Below are 20,712 nucleotides of genomic sequence, written 5' to 3' on the forward strand. Positions count from 1 at the left end.
TAATCTCTACAAATCATAAGGCATCCAAGTGCAACTTTCATGACACAAATACTTCGGCAATTTCTTAAATTCCTGTGATTATTTCCACATAAGCACATAAAACTACCTTATACTGAATCAGACCATTGGTCCATCGAAGTCAGTATTTTCTACTCAGACTGGCAGCAGTTCTCCAGGGTCAGAGGCAGAGGTCTTTCACATCATCTACTATCTGGTCCTTTAAATGGGAGATGCCAGGGACTGAACTTTCTGCACACTCAGCAGATGCTCTCCACTTAGCCATGTCCACTCCCTTACATATAATGTTTTTCATTATTGGAGTAAAAGAAAAATGTATTGAACTAAAGTATAAACTCTATTTTTTTAGACCTATAAAAATGCTCCTCCTTTAATCCCCTCCTAAAATTTATTTTAAAAAAAACAGAAGGGAGAGGACTTAGCATCCACCAACTAATTTTTTTCCAAAAGAAAGGAGAAAAAGCAACAAAAAACCCCCCACACAGGTTACAGTCATACACACTAAATAATACACTTTCAATACACCTTCAAAACACTTTCCAACTGGATTTTGCCAGTTCACATAGTAAAAATCCAGTTGGAATCGGATTGAAGGTGCATTATTTAGTGAGTGTGATTGCAGCCATAGAGACAAAAATATAACAACAGTGGTGGCAAATCTCTCTTCTTTATGCATAGACATTAAAAAGTTTGATAAATCCATGTCTGACTACAAAACACCTGATTTGATTTAGTTGCACTTTTCATAAAACCAACCAATGACAAATAACATTCAGCAGCCATAATAGATAAGTGGCTTGCTGGCCTTTTAACTGGGTGGGGGGGGGGGGTGCCAAGGAAAGCCCCAGATGAGCAAGGCCTGCTTGGGATGGGTGGATCTCTAGCCAGCCCAAGCAGACCTCGATTGCCAGGGGCTCCAATTTCTTGCATTGGGTTGCTTGGGCTGGTAGAGGGCTGGCATATGCTAATGAGTTATGCTAATGAGGTCCACCACCTATTTTTCTACAAAACGGCCCCTGTGCATAGTTAATATTTTGTATATTGCCAGCTAGTGCTGCTTAGGAGATTCATGAACAAAAATACAAAATTCAACAACCAGAGTTTTTGGAATTGGAGCTGTGATGCCCTTTAGAAATACAGACTACTCCAAGTCTGCTCTGATCACATCAAGGTTCATGAAACACCCATGGCCTGTCATGAAACACTTGTTAACTACCCTTCGCAGCCCTTGCAGCACATGCTTTGTTAACCTGTTTTTTATTTAGCCAGACCGTGGATGAGAACAAGCACCAGACATACTGTTCTTTATATTGCCAACACTGGGAACAATGTCTCAACCTGGGGTCAATGACTCTAGGACAATATCTGACCAACACTAAGAACATAAGAGAAGCCATGTTAGATCAGGCCAATGGCCCATCCAGTCCAACATTCTGTGTCACACAGCGGCCAAATATATATATTTATATATATATATTAAATATATATATACTGGTGAACCTATTTTACAATTGTCATGCATTTATGTTTTATGATATTAGATCAATATTGTAATACGAAACTTTCATATGTGGGTATATTCTGATGCAATAGGCAATTTAAGGAAAGATGTAGAGAAAAATTATTTGTCAGAAATTATTATGGTTTTTATAGTTTGGAGAACAAAAGAGCTCTTTCCCCAAAAAATACATTCATTACAAACACTTAATAAATTTATTATTACCTCCTTCGTGCTTCCTTTCACAGGGTGCCCTAACAGGAAAGTGGGGCATAAGACCCTTAATACGAGTCACTCAAAACATCTTACACTTTAGGGAGCTGGGGTCATGTGCCTAGAAGTCTAGGTCTGATCACACAAAACTACTGCTTGAGCAGAGGTTATTTTTATTTTGAATTAAACAGCCTAGAGTTTTCACATGAGCAGCTGTCAACATCCACTAAGCATCCGCAGCATGATGCCACAGCAGAAAAAAAAGAGAGCTCAACATTATATTTTCCATCCACATAGATGATTGCAAAATAAACCTGCTGCTTCTTCTAACTAAAAACATGGTCAATTATCACTGCACAAAGAGGGACAAGTGGATGGCAAGCTAGCATGATTGCGACTGTGCTCCCATTCTCACCATTCATCACTGTCCTAGATTCAACTGTTGCTATGCAGGAAGAATCTTCTATGACTACAACCTCAAGCAGACTCACACATGCATTTCCCATTGTGCACAGGTTTATATCTCAGATCTGCAGAGACAAAGCAAACATTCTGAAAATATAAGGCTGAAATTAAGTATATAATAAAGTATTTATGTAGCATTTTCCCTATGTACTCAAAACATGGCAGCAGTCTTTCAACAACCATGCAAAGTAAACAGCATTATAAAGCTATGTTGTATTTCAGAGTTGGGGGAATGTGAGTATGGGTGAGAAGCTTACCTAAAGTCACCTGGTAAGTTCATAACTAGCCAAGATTAAAGACAGAAACATTCCACATTTGGATGTCACATCATCCACTGGTTCTTTGAATATCACAAGTATCAATACTGTTCATTGTATTAAAACTAAATGCAGGCTGAAAGCAGAAGTTGGATATTTATTTTATAAATACCTCATTGCTTTTGTTACTTTCTTATTTTCTCAGTAATCATATTTGAAATGTGCAAAGTTCACAAAACAACCAAAATCCAATTGTAGGGATTTAAGGAAGCTAGCAACGCTTCCATCAAATTTTACTTTGTAATGCTAGCTAAAACTTCATTAAAAAGGGAAGGCCACAGATTAGACGAGATAAGAAGTGAAACTAAAACAGTTAAAACCCATCACTCCTTTTATCACTCAAGTGAGGCAAGCTTCCTGTCACCCAGACGCATGGTAGCTATGTGCCAGCTGGACAACCAGTGACCTAATACACATTTATGTAGCCCTCGACAGTCAAAACAAACCAAATGCACAGCCTCAAAGACTCTCTCCTGGAAGAGCCCCATGGAAATGAACATCAGCATGTGCAACTTCCCATGCACTTCACACAGGAGATGTCACTGTATCGCTCCCAGACACACCTTCACCAAGAGTGGAACTACATCAGGACAGAGCTCTGTACAGCAGCTTCATGCTTTCCCTGCTCTTTTAATCATCAACTTGAACAGCAAATATGACCTTAACAGCACAGTTTTGAATAAGTTCAGATCAAATGATATGCAAATCTTGAAAGGTAAAGAGAGCAAAAAACAAGCACCCAGTTCTGAAAACATTTCACAGACCCACCCCCTTCACCACTCCAAGGCTTGTCCAAGGTATTAATGCATTATATGTCTGTTGATTCATTCCACCGTTGGCAGGGCAAGGTCTTTAAAAACAAAGACACCAGAGCCCACTATTTGCCTTTTTTGGAACAATGGGTGTGCAGCGATGGGTATCCTGCACTATAGATGGGACAATTGTTGTTGCTTTAAATAGCAAATTCAAAGGATCGAACAAAGAACTCATCCAAATATTAAGGCTTCAAGCCAGACAATGGAGCGTATAAATCTAAATTCCTGTCTTGGTGTAGAAATATGCAAGCAGTTAATTCCCTGGCCAAATTAAAGCTCATCTCTCAGACTGTAACTGCTTATTATCTAGAAATATTTTCCTTTCCATTAAGAGGAAGCATCATACATGCTCCAATTCAATTGTTCAGACCCACCCTCACCCACCCAAAAATTAATGCGCTGCTTTCACCACAACAAAAAGGGAATTGAGGACAATTATTTACATGCCAGGCTCCTGATTTCATATGAGAACAATTTCCTCATGCAATATACATTATATTTCTAGGCTAAGTCCTTAGTATAATGATGTGTTTTGTAATGTGATGACCATCCCTCCGGAGTACACATGATATTAACGAAAGTAAGATCAAATTAAACAGATGACATGATTAACTGTATTCATTTCATGCATGAATGTGTTTTATGGGGGGAAGATAAAGACTTTCAAGTAATTACCATAAAGTGAAACTCCTTCATTGACCTCTGCTTGCAGCCAGCAGTTGTTAAATGCTGATAGGTTTATAACAAAGAGCAATGTCTCTTGTCTGTGGGCTTTTCTTTTATGCTACATGAGAAGCAGAGCTCCTCCACCGTTGCATGAACACTGTACCTCTGTATCTACGTCTCTAATGCAGCATAAAGATAACTGTGGAAACCTATCAAATTGGCAAGTGCAACGGCAGCAGCCAATGGGAGAAAGGCACATGCAGAATCTAGCACATGCTCTCTGAGGCTTGGATACTGTCACTGCTGTTTAGCCGGCTGCTAATCTTATTATAGCAGTTTGCTAGCACAGTACTATGAAAGCAGAGCACATGACCAAGAAGAAAAAAAATCAAACACCACAAAGAAAGGTTGATGTACAAGAAAAGCGTTTTGAGCTTTTTCTTTAAAAATTAAAATACAAAATTCAATTTATTTCATGCAATTTATTTGAATACCCACCTCTTGGTATCTGAAGGGATGGGCATCATTCAGAAATTTCAAAATCTTTCCCTTCACAAGTTACGCTCATTTCAATCTAGATGGTTAAGCCTTTAAACTCAACCTTTCTGAAGTTATATGAAGTGTGACAGTTTTCTTCAACCATGCAGATAACACAGGCTACTGAATAATTCCAACCTGATTCGGTACTCCAATGTAGTCAGAAAATATGTAAAAACTTTTTAGTACATGGCTACTCCAGAAGAAGTTAATGAGGCTACTTGAACAATATTGCTTGAATGTTTTCACAGACTTATGACCCTCTCTGCTTTAAAACTTCATTTTAAATCTTCCTTTTGTTATGATTATGAATACAGAAATCACTGTTCTAGTTGGCCAGCATCTTGAGGTCCAGCTCTGGTGAGCAACCTCATCCAGAACAACTGCAGAGAGCTCAGAGGAGAAAATTAAGTCATTGTTGGGAATAAAAAATTAAACCGGCCATTTTCAAATAACAATATGTTACCAATAAATCTGTATTATGCCAAATTGATTTTTTCTAATGTTATCTTTTCACTTTGTGTAATGGTAAATTATTTAGTACGATGTGGTACAATGAGCAATCCCTCTCATGGATTGCTGCCTTGTCGTGGCGAGAAGGCTTGCACGGTTCAATGAGGCTGTGGGCTATGCCATGCAGGGCCACCCAAGATGGACAGGCCACAGCTGAGAACCCAGACTAAATGCGATCCACTGGAGAAGGAAATGGCAAACCACTCCAGTATCCTTGCCAAGAAAACCCATGAACAGAAACAAAAGGCTAAAAGATATGGCACTGGAAGATGAGCCCCTCAGGTCAGAAGGTGCCCAATATGCTACTGGAGAAAAACATTCAAGTAACCACAGAAAGAGTGAAGCAGCTGGGCCAAAGCCAAAAGGACGCTCAGCTGTGGATGTGTCTGATGGTGAAAGAACAGTCCGATGCTGCAAAGAACAATACTGCATCGGAACGTGGAATGTAAGATCTATGAATCAAGGTAAGCTAGATGTGATCAAACAAGAGATGGCAAGACTGAACATCAACATCTTGGGAATCAGTGAACTAAAATGGACTGGAATGGGTGAATTTAACTCAGAGGATCACTACATCTATTACTGTGGCCAAGAGTCCCTTAGAAGAAATGGTGTGGGCTTTGTAGCTAACAAGAGAGTGTAGTCAGAAAATATGTAAAAACTTTTTAGTACATGGCTACTCCAAAAGAAGTTAATGAGGCTACTTGAACAATATTGCTTGAATGTTTTCACAGACTTATGACCCTCTCTGCTTTAAAACTTCATTTCATTCTCAAAAATGACAGAATGATCTCCGTCTGTATCCAAGGCAAACCATTCAATATCACAGTAATTCAAGTCTATGCCCCAACCACTGATGCAGAAGAGGCTGAAGTGGACCAGTTCTATGAAGATCTACAACACTTTCTAGAATTAACACCAAAAAAAGATGTCCTCCTCATCACAGGAGAATGGAATGCCAAAGCAGGAAGTCAAAAGGTGACTAGAACAACTGACAAGTTTGGCCTTGGAGAACAAAATGAAGCTGGGCAAAGGCTAATAAGAGTTTTGTCATGAGAACAAGCTGGTCATAGCGAACACCCTCTTCCAACAACCTAAAAGGCAACTCTACACATGAACATCACCTGATGGGCAACACAGAAATCAGATTGATTATATACTCTGCACTCAAAGATGGAGAAGCTCCTTACAGTCAGCAAAAACAAGACCTGGAGCTGACTGCGGCTCAGATCATAACCTACTCATCACAAAATTCAGGCTTAAACTGAAGAAAACTGGGGAAGCCATTGGGCCATTCAGGTTTGACCTTGATCACATCCCTTATGAATATACAGTGGAGGTGAAGAACAGGATTAAGGAACTAGAGTTGATAGACAGAGTGCCTGAAGAACTATGAACGGAGGTTCGTGACATTGTACAGAAGGCAGCAATCAGCACCATCCCAAAGAAAAAGAAATGCAAGAAAGCAAAGTGGCTGTCTGATGAGGCTTTACAAATAGCTGAGTAAAGTAGGAAAGCGAAAGGCAAAGGTGAAAAGGAAAGATTCACCCAACTGAATGCAGATTTCCAGAGAACAGCAAGGAGAGATAAAGAGGCCTTCCTGAAGGAACAATGCAAAGCAATAGAGGAACATAATAGAATGGGAAGGACAAGAGATCTCTTCAAGAAAATTGGAAAATCAAGAGAACATTTCGTGCAAAGATGGCCATGATAAAGGACAAAAATGGTGGGGACCTAACAGAAGCAGAAGAGATGGCAAGAATACACAGAAGAATTATACAAGAAGGATCTCCGCGTCCTGGACAACCATGACAGTGAAATCAATGACCTTGAGCCAGACATGCTGGAGTGTGAAGTCAAATGGGCCTTAGAAAGCATTACTGACAACAAAGCGAGCGGAGATGACGGTATCTCAGTTAAGCTATTCAAAGTCCTAAAAGATGATGCTGTTAAAGTGATGCACACATTATGTCAACAAATTTGGAAAACGCAAAAGTGGCCACAGGATTGGAAAAGGTCAGTTTATATTCCAATCCCAAAGAAGGGTAATGCCAAAGAATGTTCAAACTATTGCACCATTGCTCTCATTTCACTGTCAGTATTATGGAAGACAATGACAGTTTCTAAGCACATGCTGAGAAAGTGAAAGTAACTGATCTGCCAGGTAGATCATCTAGGTGACAGGAGGTGGCTGCTTGCCAGATTGCATCAGCCTGGACAATGTCAGCATGACTCAGCAGCAAGCTGATTGGTCACCTGGGGAGATGAAATTGTATAAACGTACAGAGACACTTTACTATGTGTGGGTTATGTATGGTGGTGTTGCAGCGGAGCATTCTGTCGGTTTGGAGAGTGGAGGTGTAAATAAATTGCATATAGTAGTTTTAAAACTGCTGTGTGCAAGCCTTCATTCTTTGCATCACTAAAGACCACCCTCACTAAACACTGGCGCATCAACATTCACATGCCAGCAAGGTCATGTTAAAGATCCTACAAACTAGGCTTGTATGTAGATCAGGAACTACCAGAAGTTCAAGCTGGGTTTCGGAGAGGAACAGGAACCAGAGATCAAATTGTCAACATTTGCTGGATTATGGAGAAAGCACAGGAGTATCAGAAAAATGTCTATTTCTGCTCCATGGACTATGCTAAAGCCTTTGATTGTGTGGATCACAACAAAACATGGCAAGTCCTTAAAGAGACGGGAGTATCAGACCACCTCACATGTCCCCTGAGAAATCTGTATAAGGGTCAAGAAGCAAATGTCAGAACAGGATATGGAACAACCGATTGGTTTAGAATAGGAAAAGGAGTTTGACAAGAATGTATATTGTCACCCTGCTTATTTAATTTATACGCAGAGTACATCATGCGGAATGCTGGCCTGGATGAAGCAGAAACTGGAATTAAGATTGCCAGGAAAAACCATCAACAACCTAAGATATGCAGATGATACCACTCTAATGGCAAAAAGTGAGGAGGACCTAAAGAACCTCTTGTTGAGAGTGAAAGAGGAGAGCACAAAAGTAGGCTTGGAACTCAACATCAAAAAAAACTAAGATCATGGCATCCGGCCCCATCACACCTTGGCAAAATAGAAGGAAAATACATGGAAGTAGTGACAGACTTCAGATTCCTGGGATCCAAGATCACTGCAGATTGTGACTGTAGCCATGAAATTAAAAAACGTTTGATCCTTGGGAGGACAGCTATGGCAAACCTGGGCAGTATAATAAAAAGTAGAGACATCACCCTGCCAACAAAAGTCCATATAGTCAAAGCGATGGTATTCCCAGTAGTAATGTATGGCTGTGAGAGCTGGACCATAAGGAAGGCCAAGTGCAGAAGAAGAGATGCTTTTGAGATGTGGTGCTGAATCTTGAGAGTCCCTTGGACTGCAAGAAGATCAAATCAGTCAGTTCTAAGGGAAATCAACCCAGACTGTTCCCTGGAAGGTCAGATGATGAAGCTGAAGCTCAGCTACTTTGGCCACCAAATGAGAAGGGAGCACTCACTGGAGAAGATCCTGATACTGGAAAAGACAGAAGTTAAAAGAAGAAGGGGACAGCAAAAGATGAGATGGCTGGATAGCGTTATTGATGTAACAAACACAAATTTGAGAAGACTTTGGAGGATGGGAGAAGACTGGAGGGCCTGCCGTGACTTTGTCCATGGGGTCGCAAAGAGTTGGACAAAGAGTGCGACTGAACAACAACAAACTCTTTCACTAATAAAGGTCCCCTAAATGTTTCATTGTCAGATTATCAAGGCTAGAGCTTGGCAATACATTTGTACCTTTTGAAGTTCAGATAGTTCAGCTTGTTACTTTCGTTTTTGTAAATTCATTTTAGATATTATGAAGCATGTTGTGCAACATTATTTCTGTGCTGAGTTAACAGAGGTTCTTTACCACCACATTTGTCCAACTTTGGGGGCATTTCAGTACTCATCAGTTTCTATTTCAAATGAACTTCTAAACAGACAGTATGTTCCTTTGAATAAGCCTCATTTATTAGTAGTGTTTTTATTTCCTTAGAAAATTAAGGAGGCATTTGAGAACATGGACATGTTGGTAATTATCTCTCATCTAGATTCCTTTAGAATAAGCACTTCTTAAACCAGTCAAATCCTGCCACATCTGCCTTCTCATATACATAGCTTCTAAATTAGAAGTAATAATACAGCAATTCTATCCATTTTAGAGCAATAGGTTCTGATCATTCAAAATGTGTTCTCCTAAAAGAGGACTTCTCTACTGGTGAATAAAATAATTTCATTTAAAAGCTAAACATCAACTTACTTTGTGTGTTAAACTCAAGAAATAAATTATAAATGTGAATACACTTAACTAAAGTCATTGGAAAAATGCCTACCCAATGACAATGGAAAATATCTTTGTCAGAGATGTTTTTTAGGAATGTACCAGTAGGATCCAAAGAGATTCTTTAGGTGTCCTCAACAGGAAGGATATGTCCAGTGGATAGCTCATTGGGCTTTTAACTTTTTCCCTTTGAAAACCAGATTCACAACTGGTTTTGAGAATATCCTTCATTTCAAAAGCATTAAACACAAGAAGGGGAAGGGCTGTTTCAGTTAGAAGCAGAAGTTAAGAACTGACAGCTGACTGGAAGGAAGGTTAAGGGAGATGATCAAAAAGGAGACCCATTTACACCTGAGGAAAATAGCTCCTAGGAAAGGGAGGTGATTGCTATCCAGTATGGAGAGGATCAAGAAGGATCCTGAATTAAGACAGTGGGAAGTTTAGCCCACTCCTGAGGGGAAAAAGCTCCTAATATAAGGGGATGATCTACAGCCTGTGAATAAGGAAGGAAATTGGAACTTGTTTGAATGTTCCTGACTTCCTTAGCTCTAGCATCTCAGACCAAGATGCTTATGCTAGTTTATATAAGAAAAAAACTTCCAATAAATTGCTCCCCTTGGGTTTTAAAGACCTGTGTGAATAACAGAAACAGTTACTTGTTTGTGACAAATTATCTGGCATTTATTTGTATACAAAGTTACCTTATTCCTGTTGCCTGCTCTCACCTCATAAGACCTCAACGAGTCTACCTGACCATTTCCCCTCAAAGTTAAAACAGCTTGTTATTTTTGAACTACCACCAGCCTCTCATGTGCCATTATCAAACCAGGACAAAAAAGATTTTAGTCTCTCCCGTCAGTTCTCAGCATCTAGCAATATACATTCAAACAACTGGGTGGGCCAGTCAAAGAAAAATCAAGTAGAAAAAGGAAGAAGGGACTACTCAGAGAAGAGCAAGGTAAAAAGAAACTCATACAATGAGGAAGGGTGAAATCGTCATAACAGTCTTAACACAGATAAATCGTTTGCTTATTCTATATGTTAGAATATTAATATAACAGGGCTGCAAAATGAAGAAACTGTATCTATCTTTGACTTCTTTCATAAGACATAAATTCTTATTAGCTGAAGTCATTTACATATTTACAAGACACAGTGAGAACTTCCAAGGAACTAACTGTAATGTTTCGAACATGTTCTCTACTACTTCCTTTTACCAAATGGAACTGTTGGTAACTTATAATTGTTAACTATTCCTTTAGCAATGTAGACACATTTTATGAATAAGTACATTTAATTTGCATAGTCTCCAAGGCAGTCAGACAGAAAAACAGCATTGATTTCTCTCAACTAAACTTTTCACAACCAGTGTCTGCACTTGACAAGTAGATTTTCCCCTAAATATCCCAGCCAAAACCAGGGCTTTTTTGAGCAGGAGTGCACACAAATGCAGTTCTGGAAGGCTTGGTGTCAGGGGTGTGTGGCTTAATATGCAAATGATTTCTGGCTGGGCTTTTTCTTCAAAAAAGCTCTGTTTGAAACAATGGTGATGCCAGGGAGTGTGATCTAATATGCAGATGAGTTCCTACTGGGTTTTTTCTATGGAAAAAAAGCCCTGGCCATAACTGTATTCACTCATAACCACAAGAAAGAATAGCCAAGCAAAGAAAATAGTTTAATTAGACCAGAAAAAACTCAAAATCTTGTATGCTGATGTTTCCACTATGAACGCAGCAAACTGGATATTCATCTAACCCAAAATGTAAATATAACTTTGCATCTGATATAAGAACCATAAAATACTGTAAGCAAAGACTTTGAATTAAATTCACATTTTGTTTTTGGTGAAATTATTTAACAGGGAATACTACTACCTTTTTAAAAAATTAAATGATGAAAACTTGTCTGTATTTTCAATAGATTTACCACCATCTTCCGAGTGTTAAATGTGTATATTGCTTAAGTTACAGAACATTTTAGCCCAACTACCTGATGGGCCAGATTCCTTGCTCAGTTCTGCATGCAAAGTACTTTTGACATGTTCAAAAAGGAGTGCCTGGATGCTGTGGTTAAATGATTAAGACTAACAAACTGAAACTGAATCCTGGCAAGGCAGAGGCAATGTTGGCTGGGAAGGCTGAAGTCTTGAAGAGCACTGTGCTTTCCCACAGTTGCTGACTAAATTACAAGTCTAGAGGTTATACTGGATTCAGCCGTATTGTTGGAAAAGCAAGTTAATTAAGTGACAAAATATACTTTCTTCTATCTTCATTTAGCCCAGAAGATACCTCCCTACCTTGGCCCTGGCTTATCTGGTCATATGCCATAGAAACCCCGAAGCTAGATTATTGTAATGTACTCTGCAAGGGTCTGGCCTCAAGCACAACCTGGAAATCCAGCTGATAAAGAATACTACAGCTCAACAATTATTGAGAGTATACATATTACACTTGTTCTTCAATCAGTCCACTGGTTACTAATTAGTTCCAGGGTTCAATCAAAATATTGACTATTACCTAAAAAGCCTTTCATGGTTTAGGACACACATATCTAAAAGACTACCCCTACCAACAGGGCACTGGTTACTAATTAGTTCCAGGGTTTTGATTATTGACTACTACCTAAAAAGCCTTTCATAGCCTAGGACATAGCCTGAAAGACTACCCCTACCAATAGGCCAAATTGTAACAGCTGTGCTGATTGGCACACAGTCTGCTGAAGGTTCCACCCTGCAAATGGGTAACACCAGCAGTTCCCATACCTGAAAATTCCGTTATGAGCCACACTTTACAGAATAGTTAGCCTGAGCTCAGGAAGACTCTCATGCTTCTATTTTCCTGCACATTGTTGAGAAAAGAATTGTTCAGGAGGACATTGTTATAAAGGTGAGTGGCCTGTAGTAACATAACATTGTTCAAGAGGATGCTTTCACAAAGCGACAACAGCTATAAATTCATGACACAGTTTATTGCATAGTTTTGTTTTTTATTGCATTGCTTTCCAGTTTTCTGTTCCCCAATTGTATTACACTTATTATATGCTTTATACTGTTACTATTACACTGTTAATTTTTGTAATTTGCCTATAGTCTTGTTATGAAAGTCTGACTGTAAATAAAAAATATGAATGCTCATTGCTAAAAAGGTGACAACTTTCATGTACCAAATACTCCATCAAACAACTACCATATAATCCCCTACTGCAATGCACCTCCTTAAGTTCTTACAAACCACAACACATAAGGCAAGTAAAAACAGTAACATCTCTGAGAAATTTACTTGCTGAATGCAGCAGAGCAAACTTTCAGTTAAGTTCCTAATGGAAACAAAGCAGTCAATTAAAGCTTTCCCCATAATGTCTTGGAGCTAAAGTGCTGACTAAAAAAACCCAAACCAGAGTCATTACTTTGGGTTTGTGGTGCACAAGTTTATATTTGAAAACAGTTGGATCTCAGTCAGCCAGTTCCCATGACAGCCCCTCCAAGCTGTATTGATTTCTGGAGGAAAAGGCACCATAAATCTGCTTCAGCAGAACTGCATCATTTCTAGAGATTGGCTTGAGAAGGCAAATTAAATGTCTTCCGTTAGTAACAGAAAGGCAGGCACACAGCTCTGTTTTGGCGTTTCCAGTTACAGAATGCTGTGTGCCAGTCTTTCACGTTTAATATATGTAAAGGCAACAAATTCATGCTTACGAGAAAACATTGCTTCATACTACAAAATTCCCAGGACTGTGATTTTTTAAAAAAGAAAAAAACTGTATTGTTGATTTTTGAAGTTTTCATTTAAAGCATAGGAGGAAACTGAAGCAAAAGTCAGCACTTCCTCTGGGGAATGAAAGATCGGGGGGGGGGGGGATCACAAACACATGAACAGGGTTGAGATACAACAAAGACTAAAGTATTGCTCTGAGCAATAAGAAACCAGAATTTCATTTCAGGTAACAAGCAAAGAACCCTTGATCAATTATTCATACAATAGGCAGCAACAGTTAACGCTTGCTTCAGTGGAAAAAAAAATAAACTAGGGCAAGACTCGCCTTGACAGCTTTAGAGTGGAATCTTCCATTTTCTTTGAATGTCTGGCAATTGTTTTATTTCATGTGTTTTTCATTAGTATCCTCTTCTCATTCTTGAGGGCCAGGGGAGAGTAACAAAATTCATTTGCTGCAAAGGGGAATAATGTTTTAAACTAGTTCTCCACCCAACCATCTCTACCTTACTAATGACCTAAAGCTACAAAGTCTCCTCAACTCAATGATAATGAAACCTTTGAGTAAGCATGGTATAGATTGCACTGTATGTGGAAAAGGAAAAGCAGACAGAGTATACTTCAATGCTGATCAAGAAACGTGTAATGCAACTTCAATTTCTCAGTGTACTGGGAATTTAGAACTGAATACTTATGGCCTGAGAGCTACACATCAGAGTTTTAAGAACGGCTAACAGCAGAACTTCTTGCATTATTCAAAGGATATTTTTAATTGATGACTTTAAAAAAACAGTTCCATTCAGAAGAATAAAATTCATTTATTCAATTATTCATTCTGTAAGTGCTAAGCTGGCAACACTCCTTTTAAAACAGCCTACATTTAACTTTGATGAACTGTGTTACTGTAGGTCACTCTAGTCATTCCTAGTGCCAGTCAAATAAATTCAGCAGGCTGCAAGCCAAAGTGTTACAAGACTGACTTAAGTCCAAAGGCTCCCTTCTCAATATGCTGGTACACAGAATCCTCCAAGGCCAGTAGTAACTAAACTGCTAGGGTAGCTACTTGAAATTCCACCACTACCAAAGAATTCCAGATAACCTCCAGCACATCATTAGATCAGAAACAGATCACTGGAGACCTGAAAATACAATAGAGACTTGAAAAAACAAGTTCTCAGCCTTCTACTCCCAATCCCCTAGACAATACAGGATCTGGATCTAGACACAGAAATTTTAAGAAAAATGTGTCCACTAGTTACTTCCCTCCCCCCACTTCTCTTTCACAGATGAAATAAGTTTTAAGAAAAAGGAATTACTGATCTCACAAGATTGATGATAACCATTAACAGAACACCAAGTTGAAAACCAGTGCTATCCTATGGGAGGAATGACAACAAAGAAGTATAGCATGTCAGAGGGTTTTAAAGCTAATCACAGGGAGGCAATCTGAAGTTTGCTGTTAGATTCAGGTGGATAGCCATGCTGGTCTGAAGCAGCAGGACAATGTTTGAGTCCAGTGTCACTGGACTTGAACTTTGTTCTGAAGGTTGTGTTTCCCTGAAAACTATGGCAACATATCTCAAGATTAGAAAGAAACCTTCACCAAGAGAAGCACTGGTGAGAGCTGGAACAATAACTGATTGGTCCAAAGAAAGGAACGGGTAGTGAGAGCCTCCAAGATGATAGCACACAGGACTTTGTAATGTAAAGAAACTATAAACACACAATAAATCATGAAGATTAATGCTACAAAACTACTCCATGATCTTCTGTAATCCCTACTAGCTGTTCATATTTCTATTATGTGAATTCATTCAGTATGAAGGGCTCCATTGGTTCCTATATGTGTTGTGCAATTACAAGTGCCTATATAGCCTTCTAGATGAACCTGAGATCATCTCAAGTTGCATGTCATGAAAGGTTTTGTGCCCCAACTATAGACAGCTATTTCATACAGCATCTATTTTGATCTAATAGTGTGGGAGTTTAAAAAAAAATAAATCTAAAATGTTCATCATGCACTAGGAAAACAAACTGACAACATCATTGTTCCTATTGTGACAACATACTGAAGTAATTCATTGTAGTTACAAGAGAAGTTGTGAACCTGAAGGCCAGGATACCTGCTACATCAAGAATCAATGATCTTATTTCCCATTGTAGGCTTTAACCTCATTAAAAAAATCCCTGGAATTAAATCTAAACAATGATGACCTTATGTTATTCCTGCCTGCATCTGTTAAAACATGTCATTATATTGTATGCTTGTATGCTAATCTGCTGTTCAACCTTTGCCTTATTTGTATGGACTGGTAAATTTCCCCAGTTTGCCTGAGGACGTGTGCATGCTTCAGCAATCTACAATGGGAAAACAATGCTGATACATCTTAGAGTTGGTGTAAGGATAACAAAATAATGTGTACAACTGCCCTTTAACTTTCTAAAGCACTATATAAATGCTAAATATTAATATCACCACTACCAAAATAAATTATTATTGGCACCAGCACAGCACAAAGTCAACAGACACTTCCCTAGAAGATATAAACCATGAACCCAAATATGGGAGAAGTTCTTGCCTCTTAATTCCAATCTCCTTCTCTATGAACTTTTATTTTTATTTTAGTATAATTTACGCTTAAATTAAACCTGTATCTGTATTATATCATTACAGATTGCAAATGGGAGACTCACATGATTGAATATTCTATTATTAAGGAAAATTTCCCTCAAAATAGCAATGCAAGACTGACAGAGATGGGTCCTAGCCCAGCCCATATAGCTACCAGGATGCTATACTAGGATCTGGGGAACTCTGATGTGAATCCACACCATGGAAACCACACCATGGAAACCTACACCATGGAAACCTACTCGGTGATCTTAGGCCTCTTACTCTGTCAGATTAACCCATTTCACAGGGCTGTTGTTGTGGAGAAAAAATGGAGGACTAGAAAATAATACTGTAATCTACTTGGGGAGAAACATGGGGGTATAAATAAAATGGTAAAATATGTTGTCCTTAGATGAACACTGAATCATGATATGGATTTACCACTTCAATGAGAACTAAGCTTGAACAACAATAAGTTTATAGAACTGGACATAATATCCTATGAAGACAAACACTTACTAGACTATCTTACCACATAAACTGAACTTCTGTTTCACCAGACTGCACCAAAAACAGTTTCTTCATGCAAGCAAATTTCCCAAAACTGAGTCTTCTTCTATCTGTGACCTAAAGACAGCATTTTTTAGTTAGCAATTTCACAAAACTTCCTACAATACCTAGAACCAGAGTAAGTGAATCAGATTGATTGGTCCAAATTCTAAGAACATATTTTTTAATCAATAAAATTCATCCAAGCCTTTATCAAACCATCTGTCTTGATTACACAAGTTCAACTTGAGGTGTTTAGATATTTTCAGTGGCCTGGTTTAAACTGGAATGACAGACTAATGAAGAGGAAAAATAGAACAATTATTTTTAAAAGTTCCTTCTTTCACCATGGCCATGTGGAAAGAACAGGTGACTGAAAATTTATTACTTCCCATCTGTGCTACACATATATATTGCATTTTAAAGATCAGGCGGGCTAGCACTAGTTAGTCAGCTTGTCCATAGTCTGTCAAAAGGAAGGAGGGGTGGCAGAAAATGATAAAACACAAATCAGAAGTCCAACTATATAGGAATTATTTAACCTGGTAAAACTTCAGGAAATCTAGCTAAAGGTGACTTTGTTTAAATCAAACTGATTTCAATCAGAGCACTATGCTGATACTTAAATATCCCCCATTAGAAATCACTGGTACTCAAAATGTGCCTTGCTTTTGGCTGGCCTGCTCTCTAAAAGTTTCGTAACCATTTTATGGAAAATTAGGAACAGCCATTTCCTGGATATTAAATGATCAGGTAATGTGTGCAGAAAATGTTCTTTACTGGGGGTATGAAAAATATTCAACCTGATATAAAATCTTGTTTCATAAGCAAATGAGCAATACTGAATAAGTCAACCATAGAATTTTGTTCCAAATGAAAGGAGCTATTAATGCATGGGGACTTTACCACAAAACATTCCAGCTACTGCATAAAAGGGGTGAAAAGACTACTAAAAGGTATGTGAACCACAGCAATTTCAAACTTAATGATGGTAGTTTTTTCACATGGCCTAATAATATTTGCAGTCAGAACCCAACTCTCTTAAATAAGTCCTTCTTGCTCTATATACAAAAGTATCTTTGTGAACTCTTTTAAATATTAACTGAAGATGCCACACCAGCTCAAAAGCAGCACTTGGCAAAAGATAGCAAAGAGTCACTTAATCTTCACCAGATTTTACATTAGTTCAAACAGTATTAGAAACTACCTACATACTTAAAAAGGAACATGTACCTCACCTTAATGTTCACTTAGGTTAATTTTCTCACAGTTGTTGAACATTCAGAATTGCCACAGAGAGCATGATGCAGCATACTCAACTGCAGTTTGAATGGGCCTCTCACCAAGAATGCCTAGGAGTGCAATCCTAAACAGAAGTGTACCCTTCCAAAACTATTGGTTTTAATGGATTTTGAAAAGTATAATCAGTTTAGGATTGCCCCAGATGGCAGCCCTTAACACTGGTTGGACACATGTGAGCATATGTTGAGACTTTGTCCCGGTCAATATAAAGTCTCCACAGTTGTAAATCAAGACTCTTGTCATGGTGGCAAAGTAATTCTCTTCCCAAAGCCATAGTTATGAATCCATACATATGCACAGGCTCACTATTTTGTGGGACATTTTCAGATCCCTGCATTTATAATGAAGTAGGACAAATTCTAAACAACTCTGCAACATCCTCTTTATTCAGTCATTAAATGTAACATTCTCTTCTTTGGAATTTGTTTTTGAATTGATAGGTTTTATATGCCAGTTTCATTTTGGTGTGTCTCTTTGGGGCACCATCTGCCAAACCTGTAGTTATGGCAATTCTATCACCCTGATTACTTAACATGTTGCCCCGATTTTTCAATACTAGGATATCAGTTCTGTTTACACTAGCTGAGTGTGCTCATCTGACATCTTATGACCTCTTTTTACTCTGTTGTATACATTCCACTGCTTGTGAAAGTATACAGTACTAAGTTCCCAAAACAAGCCAAGGTTGGAAAGTCTAAGATTGGATTCATTTGTCATTGGAACATTCCCAAGTCACTGCATTCATTCATATCTACAAACCAAGGTATTAAAGACCATTAATGGTAACTTTGATACTTGACAGAACATATGAGAGCTACCAATACAATGTTTTACTGTGATAATTAAAATACTAATGAAATCCTAGAAAAATAATGCTAATTTAACTCTGACTAGACAACTACAGAGTTCTATCTAAGCTGTTCAACTGATGCATGACAATCTATTCCAGAAGGAAATTTTCCCTTCCGCTGTACTACTAAACTAGAAAACAAAATGCTATTCTTCAACACAACAGAAAGGTGTAGGAGGTCCTGGACTTATATATAATTGGAAACAGAAGCTGTTTGCCAGAGGACACTATGACAAAGAAAATAAGCCTGTAGAATATACACTTTCAATCTGCGCAGACAAACAGGTTGAATCACTGTTCTTTAAAATATATATATCACCTTGGCAGAAATAACACAAGTCCAAATAAAGATGCAAAAGTGAATTTAAAGTTATTTAAAACATGTCACATCAGAAATGAATTATAGTTTAAGGAACTAACAAAGTAGAATTGTATATGTTCCACTGAACATATTCTCTCCATCATTGCTACAGCAAGTTGATTATATAAATCAATGACAAGCTCCAGAAATGTAAACACACAGAGAATGCATAAAATTCAAAGGATCTGTTTTCTATAATGACTGTCAAGCTATTTGGGCTGCATAAAATGAATGATGCAGGACATGTTGTATTTTAGACCAGGGGTGTCAAACATGCAACTCAGGGGTCAAATTAGGCCCCCAAAGGGCTCCTGTCAGGCCCCTGAGCAACTGGCTGTCATCTGCTTCCTTCTCCCTCTCTTACTTCCTTCTGCATCACAGCTTGCCTTGCCAGGCTCACTCAATTGCACAGGAGCTACAGAGCAAATCTTTATTTTCTCCATTGGCTGAAGCTCCTTCCCCTCCTTGTCCCCACCTGGTTCGTTTTCCCAGTTCCCTGGATCTCGTGGGAGAAATACAAAGAAAGCACCATTAATACCGAGTGCTGTTTTAAACATTTTTTTTAAAAAAACTTTAATTGCATTTGTGTCCTTTATAAAGTTTATATCTCTGCTACCTAATCAGTTCAGTTTGCTTTATTACGGTCCATGACCAAATACACAGCACAATGCAGGCCAACAACAACCACATAAAAATTGTAAAAATCAAGATGGACCTAAATAAGTAAAACGTAAGATATTTAAAAAATAAATGTGAAAATAAAATATAGAACATTAGTATGAATAATGAGATATGACAAATAATACAGTAGTGGTCAAACATTCTCTAGCTTAATAAATATAGTACATATAATAAAAAAATTAAAATTTAAAAATTATACAGCTCCAGAAGAAATATTAACTAGAATACACTGGTTAAAATTACAATCTGTTACCTCGACATTAACTTGTAAGAACCATAAAATGCAATTTGATTGCATGGGAACAAAATTTGGCAACTTTATGCATGGTCTCTGTATTTACATCAGTTTCAGTAGCATTTGTGATGGTATACAGAGTACTCAGGCATTTAAGAAAAGATAAAATACAAGCTTGGAAATATTAAAAAAACAGTCAGTTCAGGACCCCTTCTTCTTAACATAATCCTCACGAATTCTCCTAGCTGCCGCCATAAATTTGGCACAATTAATTGTGAATTGGGGGTTAAAATCTGATAACAGCGTATTTCTGATTTTGAAATCAGAAAACCCGAGACATCCCTCCAACAAAGAATAAATGTACCTGGCTCATATGCCAGGGTATAGGCCACACCCAAACAAAACATGGTCAATCGTTTCAACTTTATCAGCACTGCAAGGACATAGGCACCTTTCTAAAGCAGCCCTAGGCACCTTTCTAAAGCAGCCCTCAACGACTGCTGAAGGAACGATATTACAACGGGCCATAGAAAAGGCCCTTCTGTGGGATGGTATTGTTAGAGTTGAGAGATAAGGGGCTGGAGCTAACACATATCTCCTTTGAGGGGGAGCTGCTACCTAATCTTAAATAGGTACACACATGGCCCAGCCTGACATGGCCCAGCACAACAAGATTTCATTTATGTCAGATCCAGCCCTCAAAACAAATGAGTTCGACACCCCTTTTTTAGACCATATACCCTGTCAGGTTATACCTTAATGTACCTCTTTAGCACAACCCTATTATTTATTTGTAAATTAAATTTAGGGATTTCCCAGTCCCTGAGTTCACAGTCCCTGAGTTATGTATAACAATACATAAAATACAAAAAAACATTATTAGAGTGAATAAAATCATTCAGTATAATCTAAAAACAGTTACCAGACAGTGTCCATGAACCCAATTTCTTTAAACCAGCTCTGGACTGTGTTGACACCTCACAAGTAAGGGAAGAGGCCAAAAGAAGAGAAAAGATAGAAGAAAGGAGGTGTGTGCAAGTCATGATA

The 20,712-nt window shown here is 38.3% G+C and overlaps 1 protein-coding gene across 4 annotated transcripts in view; it reads right to left on the reverse strand.

The window, feature by feature from the left end:
* The window catches only part of FAM110B (family with sequence similarity 110 member B), a 125,027-nt gene that overhangs the window by 66,725 nt on the left and 37,590 nt on the right, over positions 1-20,712 (reverse strand). The window contains exon 1 of one of the 4 annotated variants that reach the window (XM_060243745.1): positions 4,027-4,164. The exons of 1 other annotated variant lie outside the window; for it this stretch is intronic. The gene's annotated coding sequence lies outside the window, so the exon portion shown is untranslated. Of the gene's footprint in view, positions 1-2,144; positions 2,235-4,001; positions 4,165-20,712 lie in introns of those variants that run through there. 2 more of the 4 variants (XM_060243744.1, XM_060243746.1) reach the window with 2 other exon arrangements.

The sequence above is a fragment of the Heteronotia binoei genome, chromosome 7 (genome assembly GCF_032191835.1).
Source record: "Heteronotia binoei isolate CCM8104 ecotype False Entrance Well chromosome 7, APGP_CSIRO_Hbin_v1, whole genome shotgun sequence".
Classification (NCBI taxonomy): domain Eukaryota; kingdom Metazoa; phylum Chordata; class Lepidosauria; order Squamata; family Gekkonidae; genus Heteronotia; species Heteronotia binoei.